Source organism: Pavona decussata, unplaced genomic scaffold (genome assembly GCF_977016875.1).
Source record: "Pavona decussata unplaced genomic scaffold, jaPavDecu1.1 SCAFFOLD_156, whole genome shotgun sequence".
Classification (NCBI taxonomy): domain Eukaryota; kingdom Metazoa; phylum Cnidaria; class Anthozoa; order Scleractinia; family Agariciidae; genus Pavona; species Pavona decussata.
Genome location: NW_028145568.1, coordinates 686,128 through 692,848, shown reverse-complemented (window position 1 = coordinate 692,848; position 6,721 = coordinate 686,128). Strand labels below are relative to the sequence as shown.

Below are 6,721 nucleotides of genomic sequence, written 5' to 3'. Positions count from 1 at the left end.
TGGCATTTATGTCTAAAACAAGACAAGGGCATTTACCGAACAGGCCTCATGCAAAACCTATTCATGGCTACTATTACGATACGTGCACATTCAGTTTCTCTTCAAATACTTTTAGTAATTCAGACCATTTCGGGGCACCTTGAGTTACTTGAACGACCTAAATATTTGTATATATCAGATGGGCGTGCATGAAGAGAAAACTTGTTAGTGCCTTAACAGACCCGGCGCGTGAGAGAGGAGCAAAGTCTGCCTCAAATCCCTCACACACCAATAGAGAGCACATCACGGATTTTTTAGATTATTTTTCTAAGCAAGTCTATTGCTAAAAAGGAGGGTTTCAAGTTGTTCAATTTTTGAAGACCTTTTCAGAACTTATAATGAAGTGGAGAGCCCTCCTACAAGTGACCTCTGCAAACAAGATGGGCAAGAAGGAGAAGTTAGTGCTGTGACTGAAATCAGTCCCCGCACTGGTTCCGAAATAGCCAGTAGTGAACTGTATGACGATAATGTCGATGAAAGCATGATTGTAAGTTCGAATTCTACTGAGCTTTTTGAACCTCTGGTGTTGAGTGAAAGTGATGTTAGCCTAGCCTTTTCAAGTGAAATGCAACAAGCGCGAGACCACAAAGATCTGGGCAGTTTTCCGCTTTTAAATATTAAAGAGGAATCTGCCCATCTCATTACTCCTGGTGAGTCAAAATAAGCACTGATATGCTGAGATGTCCCCTTAGTTATAAATTGTTATGTTTAAAAATACCCTTAGATTATGTGGGTCAACACTGTCATCTTGTATATTTATAAATCCATGTCTAAACTCTACCCGTATGATTCTTTATTACTGTCCTTTGATTGGACCGTATGTGAGGAAATCTCTGTTTCCTTTGTTTTCAGCAGTTCTTGTAACTTTTCTCGTTCTTCTTTCTCTTTGGATTCCCTTGTCTTTAGTTCTCTGTTTTCTCCCTCCAACCTTGCCATCTCCGCTTCATAATCTTTCCTAGTGCCCTCCAAGGTTTGCTCTTTTTTCCCTTCCTAGGCCTTCAAAATCTGTAGAAAAAAAGCGTTCCGTACCAGTCATTATTAGCCATTATTAAACTAATTAGTGCAAGGCAGTCTGCGCATGGGCCTTGCCCTTCAAGTAGTTAATTAAAAGCACAGGAGTCAAAATGCTGTGATCCAAGGAATAATATGAAACAATTTTGCTTGTAATTATTACATGACATGACAAATAAATCTGAATCAGATTTACTGGAAGTGGCTTCAGAAGGAAGACACTCTTCTCGAGAAACGTCAGTCTCCATAACTTCTGTTTCTTCTTGCCTATCTCCTGTTGCTGAAATAAATGAAAGCAAAAGAAAAGTGAAAAAAAATATATAAAAATACAGCAGTGGGATATTTCGATGACTTTGTTTTCGGTAGGGTGAAGGGACATGATGTCGCTTGAGGAAGGTGTGCCTGGGGACACTGACGCATAAATTCCAAATGCTATTCCTGACACCCAATCCGAGATGAAATGCCACTGTTATCACGAAAAAAAAAAAAAAAACGTTTGAAACAATGCTCAGAAAATCAAAAAATGGTGAGCACTTGCATGATACAGTATGTTCGCGTATGATAATTAGACTTCAGAATTCCCCAACTTTTCTATCCTTCTTTTTACCTTTATCTAGTTGCGACAATGTAGATTTGTCAATCAAAGATCTCTTGATCATGACGCAACCCTTCAGCAGCTTGGCATGGGATTGTGGAGACAGAAATCTTTGTTCCGTTTTCCTCAAATCTAATGTTAAATAAAAAAAGGCTGAGCTAAACTAAATAAACTTGGCAAACATCTAAAAATTGCACAACCACTTGGCAGTCAGGAGGCGGTTATCGCCATAAGAGTAGAGCAATTTCAGGAAAGATGCCTGGAAGGGGATATAACGCCCATCAAACCCAAACATTTATATACCTGCTCTTTTGGTGATTTCTCCACAAGACTTGAGCTTAGCTACCAGGCGACTCATAAAATGTTCTTTTCCCTGAGACGACAGCTGGCTAGATGGTGTGGCTACTCCGTACTTTTCATGAAGAGCGGGTTTCTGGAATCTCATTACATGGGGCACAATAACGTTCATGAAAAAAATTAATGATTTCCTCCTCTGAAACTGCTGTTGTTAGCTCCTGCATCTGTTAAACAAAAACAGCATCACAGTATCAATGCAACATTCGAAAACTAATTTATACAGTGCGTACGTTAGCAAGAAGAGAAAAGGATAAAGTTTTTTGCAATAGTGAAGAATGGAACCTTACTATGTGGGTTTGATTTCGCACAAGAAAGAACTAACGAGGGAAGTGCTAAAATTCGCCTCGAGTAACTATAGAGGATCCTCGATTACCTTTTAAGTTGCCATGAGAGCACAGGCCCACATTTTTTGCGAAACCTGTGCCCTTTCCTTCTTCTCCCAAGCCTTGCACCACAATCGCCAGAGAGTCGTTTAACTTCTAATTTTATTATCAGTATTAGTTTAATGTATATGTATATTGTAGTTTTAGTACATTGTTGTGCTCAGGGCTCCCATTGATAACAGACAGCTTTTTGCATCTGTAGGGGCTACCCTGAGCGTTAGAAATCAATAAAGGTTCTTCTTCTTCTTCTTCTTCTTCTTCTTCTTCTTCTGATGACCCTCATTCGATGTTAGCCACTTTCCTACAGACATAACTTGTCCGAGAACTGCGGAGACTTTTGATAGTAAGTTATCAAAAATTTGCCGCCATAGGGCTGATTGCTCCTCTGTGATCACTTGCTGGACAATACGTCGAATTCAATTCAATTAAGTGCGGCAGAAATGTGACTGTTGATTCAGACGTCGCACTTGTGCCGCACTTAATTCACAGTCGATACTGCAGTGTCTGTCGGTCAGCAGAAAATATGATAAAGCTAGAGTATCCAACATGGCGGACGAATATACGCGTGACCAAAATATTCTCCTTACTGTGCACTTCTTCATCGATGTCATCATCAGAGCTGCAATAGCTCTCCTGCAGTACTTCCATGTAGTTTTTTGCGAAGAAATTTTCTCTTCTTCAGATGAGCTTTCTTCTTTGATGGAATCGTGCGGGTGCCATGACGCCATTTTAAATGGTCAGCTTTGATTTACGCATGCTCAATACATTAACATACATTAATGTATGTTAATGTATAAATTCGATTCAACACGGTAGAAATGCGACGTTTGAATCGGTGCCGCATTGCTGCCTGATAATGCGACAAGACCAGTCGAACGTACGGCAGAAATTTGGCACTGATTCAGACGTCGAATTTCTGTCGAATTTAATTTTAATACATGATTGGGTAATAATACTTGGAAAAGTAATTTACTACACCTTTTGCTGTTCATTTAGAGAAAATACGCAATCATTTGCACTAAAAGTCAGACAATAAAGCAAAAATATGTTCATTTGCACCAATCGGCATTCCACAAGGACATCTGCATAATTTTTAACATTCAATTAAGTTTCAAGACTTTCATTAATGTCTTGTAAAATTCAAATTTGTCAAAGCAACTTTCATTTGCACGCATTGCAAGTTTAATAACATCAAAATAATATTCTTTTGTGCGATCGGACATTCATTTTAGTGAACAATATATTCAGTAAAATTTTAAACCATGGCTAAACAGTCGATAGCATCAATGAACAACCAATACAATTTTGTTGATAATCATTAGCGCCCTTATACAAACAATAGAGTGTTCTTTACATTCTTTTTGCAAATGAGAAAAATTTAATGATGACCGGATGATCATAATTCACTTACTTATGACATGACTCCTAGGTTCAAACCATTTACAATTTATGGTATTGTTTGGCTGTTCCTGTGGAAGTCACGACTGTAATCCCACAGGAACTTCACTGTTTCTGGGATGTCATTAAAGAAATCAGAAATTCTATGGGGCAAGACGAGTTAAGACTGGAAACGAATGGTCTCAGATTGGCATGCCTTCTTGGGTGGTTAATGGTGGCTGCCCAAGTCAATTCATTGGAAATGTTTCCTCTGTAAGGATCGATCCTAAAACAAAAAGAAATTGTTTTTTAAGAATAAAAAAATAATTTTGGGACTGTCTGAATTGGAAAAGATATTGTCACTGAAAAGCCCCACCAGGGGAGTGTCAATAAAGTCTTGTATTGTATTGGAATGAGCAAACTTTGCAACACTATTTTGTTTCTCTCATTTTTTTTACATTAGGTACAGTACTCACGCTATTTGGTTTCCTGCATTCTCTAGCACCATCATTGTACAGGATTTCCCCTCCCTCTGGTAACGTTTCTCTCTTTCTTAACAGGAATTGAAGGATAATGTCCCGATAAAGGAGATGAACATAAAAGAGCTGTTAAAATTTCAAAGTGATGGAAATTAACGCGAATTACAGAAAAAGACAAAATTTGTTGAGACAACGTGAACAAATTTATTTTAACTCTAAGTGTAAAATCCGGAATGCAAAATTAATGTTTGTAAAATTGTTGCTTAACGTAGGCGTTAAGCGTAGGAATCTTTTCTAGTACCGACGGATCTCCACCCTGATAAAGCAATGCTATTCCTTCAGGAATGTATCGAGAATTTGGGGCGAAAATAACGGAAATTAAGGTCGCGGAAATTAATGTGGAAATTAACGTAAACAAAAATAAAGCGAATTTAAAAACTCGCATTAATTTCATGAAGAGTTCTTTTCCTAGCATAATAATAATAATAACAATAATAATAATAATAATAATAATAATAATAATAGAGAAGTTTAATTCCATCATCATCACAGTTAATCTGAATTACAATGTGGTTACAATTGTACAACTATAAAAGTAAAGGAAACCACATTTCAGGTTAACGTTTCTATTAGAAATGGTGCTGTCAAGTTGTCTACTTTTTCTACTTGTCAAGTCTCTACTTTTCAATGCTCTGTTTTTTCATCAGGATAAGCATGTCATCTTTGAGTGCAGCAAATCTCGCTTTGCGTTCCTCTATATACATGCCTTAGAGTCTGCTGTAATTTTTGACAACTTTGCCTGGAAGTGATATCGCCTCTTAATTCAGCTTCGGTGACTTCTATTTTTTTCTGAGTTGGTCACAGCCTGGCAAGTATCTTCCCTAGATCTTCTAAAACTGAATAGGACTCTTAAATCGTCTTTAAAAATGTTCCGAAATGTCGAATAGCTGATCACTGGGCCTCTATTATTTCTGTCAGAACGTTTTGTTTTAAAACTAGGATTTTTGGCAATAAACTCAAGCCACATCTTTTGCATTGACTCGTGAGATTCAACGTATCTTTTTACCATTTGCGCTCTTCGATAATGCGATAAAAGGTTTCTGGGCTTATTATGATGTTTGCCTCGCATGTCAGCTTCCACTGAGACACCATCGCCATCCATTTTTTAAGCAAAATTTCCACTTGTCTGATATCCCATAACACTTTTTAAGGGCACCTTTGCATACCTTTCCCAAGGGTGGTATTCGAGAAGTGATACGTCTTTTGCCACTGAAACAGATTTTGACTTCCAAAAGCTTTGAAAGCATATAATTCTGCTCATTATAACTTTTCTGGGACACTTTTTGTCTCTGCTGCCTTATGACTTGCGGAACCTGAGCCGCACCATGTTTCATCAAACACCCTTGGCTCCAGGGACACACCAGAGATAACCTGGCAAGGTTCGCGTAAGGGCGATTTTTTCCTAAGTAACTCCTGCGTACATATATTGTCTTCATCTTAGCACTTTTTTTTTTCGTCCTCTTTCAACAGAGCTGGACAAAGGAACGCCATCTTTGAAATATTGCCAAGGATTTTCTCTTTCAAAACGGTACACCAGACGGGTTAAATCCACTTCGCCTACGTAGGCGCATTCTTCAATTTGGCTGCTTTCATTGGACGCCATGGGTCTGAATCTTTTCAGTGCTGCGAACTATTTGGTGCCCTCGTTTGAGTCTACAGGGCCGCTTAAATATGTTAACTGGGGGAATCCGGAAAAATATCTAAATAGAAAAGATGGCTGAAATATGTCAGCGCATTACGCACGTACGGCCTTCAGCTTACTGAAAGAGCATTCTAGAAGTAACTCCCCATCACGATACAGCGCATTTCGGTCTTTCTTGACTGGGCATGTTTTAGCCAAGACTTTGATATAATTTTTTAAATTTTTACACATTTTACAAGTGATTCTAACGTAACAGGTCGGATTTTACAAGATGTCTCTTCTCTGTTTTATTGGTTAAAATGTTAAAGGCATATTTCAAACACAGGCGTGTGCAAGAACATTTTTTTTCACGTTGATTTCGCGATTTAATTGTTTGTTTGTTTATTTAATTTTGCAGTTACGAAAATCGCAACAAAATTAGTCTTTCGAAAGTCCAAAACAATAACATGTTGCACGATTTCAGCAAATGAGAAAACCAATCACAGCGGTAAGCAGAAATGAACACAAGTTGACTCGCTTGTAGCCTTGCATGAACAGTACACAATTTTGCAACGTACCGATAGTCAGTGCTTTGACAGCCATGTCATGAAAGCGAAAGAAAATGTTTTGAAAAGAAAAGTTGCATTTAATGGTGTGAAAGTTTCTCTGAAGGGAATTCCAGGACACTACTGCCGGATCCTTCCTCTAGAGCTAAAGAGCTAAGGGTTCAGGGCGCATTGATTGGGCATACAAACATGGAAAAAAAGAAAGAAAAGACAATAAGTGAACATATGAAGAA

General features: G+C 38.1%; 1 long non-coding RNA gene across 1 annotated transcript; it reads right to left on the bottom strand.

Moving 5' to 3' along the window:
• Positions 1-960: 960 nt before the first annotated feature.
• On the bottom strand, positions 961-1,770 carry LOC146465143 (uncharacterized). The gene is made up of 3 exons (XR_014868341.1): positions 1,658-1,770; positions 1,247-1,330; positions 961-1,044 (listed from the first exon to the last, which is right to left on the bottom strand). It is a non-coding gene; the product is annotated as an uncharacterized LOC146465143 (long non-coding RNA).
• Positions 1,771-6,721: the final 4,951 nt, after the last annotated feature.